The sequence below is a fragment of the Elephantulus edwardii genome, unplaced genomic scaffold, assembly GCF_000299155.1.
Source record: "Elephantulus edwardii isolate Elephantulus edwardi_28Jun2011 unplaced genomic scaffold, EleEdw1.0 scaffold01502, whole genome shotgun sequence".
Taxonomy (NCBI): Eukaryota; Metazoa; Chordata; class Mammalia; order Macroscelidea; family Macroscelididae; genus Elephantulus; species Elephantulus edwardii.
The window spans coordinates 1,334-10,163 of record NW_006401252.1 but is presented as its reverse complement, the minus strand read 5'-3'; positions in this window follow the sequence as shown (position 1 = coordinate 10,163).

The following is an 8,830-nucleotide window of genomic DNA, read 5'->3' as shown; positions in this document are numbered from 1 at the left end:
ACCCATGTTGTTGTTGGTATGTTGTTGTTGTTTTTTTCTGGTTAAGGGTTATGGTTTTTTTTTATTTTATGCAGATTATTTATAAATTCCTAGTACATTGTTTTTTACACAAGATTTTTCCCATTTCCTTCACCCCTCCCACCTATCAAATGGTGTAGACCTCTAGTTAAAACCACCACCACCTGCCCCCCACCCATCGTCACCTCTCTGCTTCCACCCTCCGCCTTCTTGGATCCTCATACTCATTCTACAATAATAATTTTATACAGTATTTGTCGTTGTGGGACTGGGTTCACTCAGTATAATGCTCTTCAGTCCCTCCCAAGCTAGGTAATAATTTACAAAATCATTACTCCTGTGTGCTGCGTAGTATTCCATTGTATGAATGTACCACAACTTCTCAATCCATTTGTTTGTGGTTGGACATCTGGGCTGTTTCCATGTTCTTGCGATGGTGAATAGCACTACTGTGAACATTGGTGTACAAGACTCCATTTAAGCCTCAGTTATTATTTTCTCATGGATTTAGACTGATAATGACACATGACAGATTAGAAATGTGATATAGAGTTTCCTAGACAGTAATGTTTAGGGGAGCAAATTGCCAGATCTTTCTCCCTATAGTGGCTAGTTATTGTTAGTAAGTACCTCAAGAACAGCACTATGAACAACAAATCTGAATCTTGTCCTATATCCTGTTTCATCCTCATAATGTTTAACATAGTGAGTCTATTGCAGCAATCACTGTGTGCATCCAACTGTTCGAGGGTCTTCCTCTCTTGTGCTGACATTACACTATTCTGAGTATGATGTCACTTTCTAAGGAATAGCCTCTCCTAACAACATTCCCAAAGTATGTGAGTCAAAGCTTTGTTATCTTTGCCTTCAAGGAACATGCTGGCTTCACTTTCTCTAAGACATATCTGTTCTTTTGTCCATCTATAGGATATTCTGTATTCTACTCCAACACCACAGCTCAAAAACATCAGTTCTTCTGTCATCCTTGTTCATTGTCCAGCTCTCAAATGCATTGCAAGTGATTTCAAAGACTGAATCAGGCACCCCTTAATCTTCAAAATGCTCCTCAGCTAATATTGCTAATTATTTTCTATCTTACATATGTATATACCTGCTTTTTTATCATTTACTGTTATTAGCATAGTAGTGGTCTGTCAGTTTGCTGTACTGGGGTAACTTGTGAGTTGCTGTGATACTAGAAGCTATTCCACTGGTGTATCAAATGCCAGAAAGGTCATCTGTAGTAGATAAGTTTCAGCAGAGCTCCCAGATTATTATAGAGTAGGAAGCAAGATTGTCCACCCATTTTTGAAATTACAGGCCTCTGAAAACCCTTTGAACAATAGAGAAAAACAAGTAGAAACACTCGCTAGTTGTATGATCAGATATTTCCATTACCAATTGAATGCTTAACCTTTGAACCATCTTGGATCCTTTTTGAAACCATAGTGTGATGATTCAAAAGTAGGAAAGGAGTGTGTCAGGGATGCATCCTGTCTCCATACCTTTTCAATCTATATATAGAACCCATCATTCAGGAAGCTGGGCTTTATGAGGAGGAATGTGGCATCAGGATTTGAGGAAGACTCAACAACCTATGTTATGCAGATGACACAACCTTGCTTGCTGAAACTGAGGAGGACCTGAAGCACTTGCTGAAGAAGGTCAAGGACTGTAGTCTTCAATATGAATTAAAGCTCAACATCAAGAAGAAAAAGATTTTCACCACTGGACCAATTGTCAGTACCATGACAGATGGAAAGGAGATTTGGTTGTTAACAATTACAGCTTGCTTGGCTCCACAATCAACAGCAGTCAGGAAATCAGAAGGACTAAGTGCCCTGGGAAAATATGCCATCAGGGACTTCTTTAGAGTACTAAAAAGCAACGATATCAATCTAGAGACTAAGGTGTGCCAAATTCAGGCCATGGTCTTCACAGTTACTTAGTGTGCATCAGAGAGCTGATCAAAGACTAAGGATGATAGAAAAATTGATGCATTCAAATTGTGGTGCTAGAGAAGAGTCTTGAGCATACCATGGACTACCAAGAAAACAAATAGGTCTGGAGAGTGAAACCACGTTTCTCCTTGGAGGCTAGGATTTTGAAGCTCTGTCTCACATACGTTGGGCATGTGGCCAGAAGGGACTGACCCTTGGAGAAGGACATCATGCTTTGAAGGCTGGAGGGACAACACAGGAGAGGAAGATCCGGATGAGATAGATTGATACAGTAACTGGGGAAATTGGGGTAGGTGTGTTGGAAATAGTGAGACTGGCTCAGGACAAGGCAGGCTTCAGAGCTGTTGTACATAAGGTTGCTATGGGTAGCAGGTGACTTGATAACAATAACAACAGCAACAGCAACAGTGTGGTGATATTGGAGCCCTAACTCTGCCTGTTATTTAGTCTGATGTTTGGTGTTTTATATTTAGGGTGTTTATGATCATTATTTCCCTTTATCCCACATGTTAGTGAATTAGTTGACTGAGAAGTAAGTTAGGACTCGTATTTGATTACAGGTGCTAGGCGACATGGGTGGCCTATGGTTCCATTTGTAATTTTTCTGACCCACTGAGTTGGTAGTCTGTTACCTCTCACAGTCCCCTGGTGTGTGTTCCACTGAGGTTCCTATAATTGTAGCCAAGAGAGATAGAAGATGACTTGTTGATTTACTAATCTCTTTTTCACAGCTGAGAATTAGGGCTTAGGTCCCAGGTACTGTGGTTGTTGTGATGCCTATTGCACAGCATTTTCCTTCACAGGGTTCCATGCAAAGGCCTGGCTTCAAAGACAGAACTGAGATTTTAGCCCTATTTTACAAATTGACTTTCAATATCTAATCTGTAAAATGGAGGCTATCATCCCCTTGCTTCCTGCCACCAGGACAGATGTGAAGATCAAATAAGATAATGTATGTAAAAAACTTCAAGCAGGGGAAGGCGGTAGGTAGGTGTTGACAATGTGGTTAAATATAAAGAACTCAGAAGGAGTGCTGTGCCTGGTGCTGTCATCGCTGATGCTTTTGGGAGTAATCCATAAAATCACTAATGGAGCCTCCTTTTCAAAGGTGCAGGTTAAAATGGCTCAACCCTAAATATTATCCACCATTAAAGAATTCTAGCATTTCACTTTGGATTCTGTAAATGACTGCAGGTTGCTATGTTTTTGTTAGGGAGAATCAAGAAGAAAGGCTCATCTATTAATTATCTCAGCCATACACCATTATAATGTGTTAGCTGCAGACATTAGACTAACTGAGACTTTTGTATTTCGAAGATAAGAGCTCCTTTCAGGATGATGTACAAATTAGATCCAGACATCTCAAGATTTTTACTCCCTTTCATCTTTAGTTTTTAAGAAATGTTTATTAATCCCTTTACAATTGGTTTCTGTTTACTGAAGTAAGGACAAATTATAAGAGTATGTGAAATTATTAAATTGCTTTGAAATCATGGGAGTATTTCATAAGTTACATACCAAATTTGAGTTGACATCTATTGTTTCAAGATGCGTTAACTTCCAGAAGAACATTCTGTTTACCTCCAGTTGCATTTTGTTTTACTTTGGCACATTGATATCTCAGATAAAGACGAAAGACAGTGCACTAACTTCCTTGACTTTTTCTGGAAAAACCCGTGTTTAGCTGTACATATCCTGTGAAGAGAGATCCTTTTTGGAGAGGGTATTGGGAACATTCTTTTACACTGCTACACAGCCCAGAAAGACTGACATTCCAGGAACAGATCATCTGTATGTGACTCGATCGAGAAGTCCAGTTCGGCATGTGACCTCAGAGAATCTCCTCGGGCTCTAGACCACACACACAGTTGGTTCTCTTGATTCCAGGTTGGTCCCAGCCCAGCAGATGAAGCTCATTGGCTTTTCTCTACTTTGTGATTTGCATGTGTTGGTATGAAGAGCCACACTCCTCTCCTCAAAGACCACCCCTGGGAGTATGCTGGTGTTGTAGCCATAATCCGTCACAGAATCTTTTTGTTTTACCATGATCCTCTCCCAGTGGCTCCTTCCTGACCTTCCTGGGCACATGTAATCAGCATGCACTCTCTCCCCACATCAAACCTGACTCGAGGATTGACTCATCACTGAGGGTGTAAAACTAGTGGGTGCTCATACTGTGATGCGTAGAGGGCATGTCAGACACAGTGCTGCATTTTGAAAAGGCCTTTCCAGACACAGCACTTTCACTAAAGGGTTGGGTACAGACTTAGGTAATCTGGTAAACCTAACAGGCAGATAGGGACTAGAGGGACACCTTTGAGTAGAGTAATTTTTTGATGCTTCCTTTTCACATCATCTTGGGAAGGAGAGAAGCTGCCCATTTCACACTCACAATCGTTCATCCACAAACCTAAGGTCCAAATGTGTTTCAGAATTCACAGTGGTTTTTGGCACATACACCTTATAATAATAACATCTCCGGAATGATCTGAGGCCATGTCTGATAATAAACATTCTTATTCACATGAGATGGAATGAGTGCTGTCAGATTAAGATATGCCACTAAGTTTCATTTGGGTCTGTTTGCCAACAAAATAGCTTCAAGCTGTTAAAACTTTTTATTTCAGAGATTATGCACCTGTAATGTTAACAGCGAGTCCTGGTGGTACAGTACTTAAGTGAAGGTTAGCTGTCAGAACCACCCAGCGACTCTGAAGAAGAGACCTGGCCATCTCCTCTAAAAGGAATACAGGCAAACCCTCCGGGACAGCACTGCTTTATGACACACATGGACACACCCGTGAGTCAGAGCTGACTCAATGATACACAATTGTTAGTAGTAGTTCACACTCACTGGGCATTTATCCTATGCCAAGGAGCTCCTGGTGGCTCAAAGAGAGCACACACAACTGCTAACTGGAAGATCAGAGGCTCAAGTCCATCCAGAGGTGCCTAAGAAGAAAGGCTTGGCAGTCTATTTCCAAAATGCAAAGCCGCTGAAAACCCTAAGCAGCACAGTTCTCCTCTGACATGCATATTGTCACCATGGGTCACAATCACCTCCACAGCAACTTGGCTAAGGCAGGCATGCCATTCACTGTGCAAAGTAAATATAGAAAAGAAACTTACTTCCGCCTCAAAACAGACCTAATTTATGTGTTACCCCTACCTCACTGGTTCCTGCTAAATTTTCCTTTAGAAACCATTGCGCACATACCATGTGCCAAGGAAAATCAGGAAAAAGTTGGTACAGTCCCTGCATAAAGTTGCTCCAGTCAAGTGAGGGGGGACAAACAAGGGCACAAGAGCAGGTGAGGACAGGGTGTGGAGACAGAGGAACAGGGGCTGCCTGGTCTATGCTTGTATCCAGCCCCATCCACAGGCCAAGGACAAGACCAGCCAGGAGGGCACTCTGACCTCTCCTCATACCACTCATGCCTCGTCCAGGTCAGCAGCAGCACCACTCTTCCGACGACCGACGCCTCCTGTGGGCCCTTGCTTCATTTTCTTTAACAAAGATCTCTCTTTCATGTTTTATAGAACACCCATCTCAGCCTTTTCTCAAGACAACATCTATGAAGTGCAGCCTCCAAGAGTTGACAGAAAATCCACAGAGATCTTCCATGCCCACATCCAGGCCAGCAAAGGCATCATGCAACCCCTCGGGAAGGAAGACACCTCCATGTACCGCGAGTATATCAGAAATCGCTATCTGTGACCAGAGGGCAGGTCCATGGATGGCACCCGAGGGGCTGAGCAAGCCACAGGTGATGCTGCGTCAACATCTGCTTTATCTTGTCTTACAAAGGCAATTCTAGTCATTCTTTCTAACTGAAGGTCATTCCTCTGTAAGTAGTGAAATACAAATAATAAGCAATAAAGAAATGACTAAATACTTTACTGTCATCAAACTCCCTTTATTTTATAAAAACCTTGTTTAAAAATGCAGTTGATAACATTTCATGACATCATATTAAGAAAGTAACTTTGAAAAATGCACACTGAAGCACTTGCTGTGGTGTTGGCAAGTCAGTTCCAACCCGTGAGAACCGTGCAGGTCAGAGCCGACCTGCTCATGGGCTTCCCACAGTTGTCATCTTGACTGGAGCAGGCCAAGAGGTCTCTTCTCCAACAGAACAGTGATGGGTTTGAAGTTTCAGCCTTTTAGTAGCAGATGAGTGTTCAATCATTGTGCAGTGGGGTTCCATGAAACATTCATTACTAAGTATAATTATGTATATATATTTTAAGCAGGAGTGGCATCCACTTCCTAAAAAACATGCCTCTGGAAACTCCTTGAACTTTGAGAAACAATGATAGTTATAGAAAGGCTTCAGGTCTTTTGTTCATAGGGTTGCTATGAGTCATGTTTAACTCAATGGCAATCAACAACAACAACATATATATATTTAAGAAATTAACTTACTGAGGTATTTATTGAGCACCTGCTATATGATTCCAGGCATTAGGCTTATTGCTATTGGTGTGTACCATTGAGTTGAAACTGACCCTCCAAGAGGATTTTCAGAGGCTGTAAATCACACAAGAGATTAGTAGACTTGAACTGCTGCTTCGGGAGCACATACCTTTGGTTTGGAAGCACAGTTCCTTACTAAAAGCTACCAGAGCTCCCCAACACTATACTATGGTCTAAGAATACAGCAGTGTCCAAAAGAGGCAAAACCCCCAAACCTCAAACCAAACAAACCGTATCTTTTCAGGTAAAAACATGTTGTCTTGTGAAGGCAAAGTGTATTTATTCGCTTGTGTTAATAGCTAATGTATTTTTTTTTCTTTACCTTGATGGTGTTTTTTATTAACTTCATGTTTTAGTCAAAGATTTCGGTATTCTGAAAGCCCCTGTTCTTAGGAAATCAGTATACTGAAATGTTTGCAGGTAAAGAGGCGAGATGGCAGCAAAATTATCTCATGGTTCCTGTAAAAAAGAACAAATAATAAAGCAAAGACAGCAAATTGTATTATTAGTAAATCCTGGGTTCTTTAAACTATTCTTCTAATATTTACTTAAGTACAAAATTATGTAAAAATAAAGTTTCTTGACTACATTCTTATGATGTTCGGGCCCTTTATTATATCATTTGGCATTTGGTTTTTAAGTCAAGTTTGTTTGTCTCACACATGCTAGTCAAGCACTAACGTGGATGCCTTTCTGGCTTTTGGAGCACTTTAGTGCAAATGAACTGATCTCATTGTGTTTATGCTTTTATTACAAATAGTCTCAGGATCCTTTCTTACAGTATAGAGATGAGAAACTGATCAGCATAAAAATAACTTTAACTGTCTCTCTCGCCCTTAGATGCTAGGATTCCAGGAAAGGTTCTACGTTGAAGTTAAAACCCAAGTCCCTAATAGCATTTTTGTTTAATGTTATCATGAAATGAAGATTAGGGAATGGTGAATTAGTAGGCAAGAAGAAATTTGTGTTGGCACAGGTAATAACTTGCTGCTGTGTGTGGGAAGTCACATGAATCTTTTCAATTCAGAGAATAATCGCAAATTGTGGAGGTGCCAAGTTATACATCAGACACAGAACTTCATTTTTAGCTTTTTTTTTTAAAAAAAAATATATTATTTCGGAGGGTCCACCTTCTTGTGATGAAAATGGAACATTATGTGCTTTGCCAAAATCTGGAATCCAGGCCATCTTTCATAACTTATCTGAATTTAGTACACAGGTTATTTTCCTGCTAACCCAAAGATGAATGCCTTGCTGACAGTTTCAGTCCTCCACAGATCAACAGGAGAATGAAGGATAGTTCTCTCCCATGTGACCTACAGCCTCTGAAAACCTGCTGAGAGGTTAGCTATGAGTTGGTTCTGGTGACAGTGAGTTGAAGTTTGAGTTTTGAATATAGCTTTATAAGGGAGCTCTGGCGGTACAGTCTGTAGGGAGATGTGCTGCTAAACCAACTGCCAACCTTTTCTGGCAGTTCAAATCCACCAGCAACTCCACACGAGTAAGATGAACAGTCTCTTCCAGTGTGATTTACAACTTTGGATAATTCAGTGGAGGTTCATTAATGAGTTGGTTCTGAAGGGATAACAATAAGCTTTTTCTTAGCTCTTTAAAGATAATAATGGCTCTTATGTTTTTGGCCTCTTGAAGTTTAGAGATAATGTTTGTAGAATGCCCACCTAGTCATGTTTCCTTGCACGAAAATAATGCGTGGTGCTAGATACTTGCTGATGATGCCATACACAGTGGTGGTGGCAACGGTATAGTTATCACCTTAGGGGCAGCAATACCCAGGTGTTCGTGTTCTTGGTTTAAGGCAGCTGCTTGCATCCTCAAAGTTGACATACTTTTTGACAATTTTGGGTGGTAGCTGAACTATTAAAAATTCAGATAACTTTCCTGTTATAAGGAAGGCCTTTCAAATTGATAGCAAAACAGGCATAGCATTTAATCTCTTGAGAGGCGACTAAAGAAGCATGCAAAGATGGTGACTATGAGAAAGCACTGACAGGTTCACGTGGGCTGCAAAGTATGGAGGCTGCATGCATTTGCCGACTGAAAGGGAAGAGATGGATAGTGATGAAGAGCCTGGCGTTAGCCCTGACCACTGGCTAATAATGCCCGTGGGACTTTGAAAAGTCACTTATCTCAGAAAGTGCCCGTTTTCTTGTCTACTGTACAGACCTCTAGGAAGGCCCAGCAGGTAAGGAGTTGTTCTTATCCACTGACTGCTCTCTGAGAGAAAGGTAGGCAGTCTCCTCTTGTGCAGTTTACAGTCTCTAAAATCCTGCTGGAGGGTCAGCTATGAGTCAGTTCCAACTTGATGGTAATGAGAGAGGGAGAGAGAGAGAAAAAGAAAATACTTTGGGGCCGG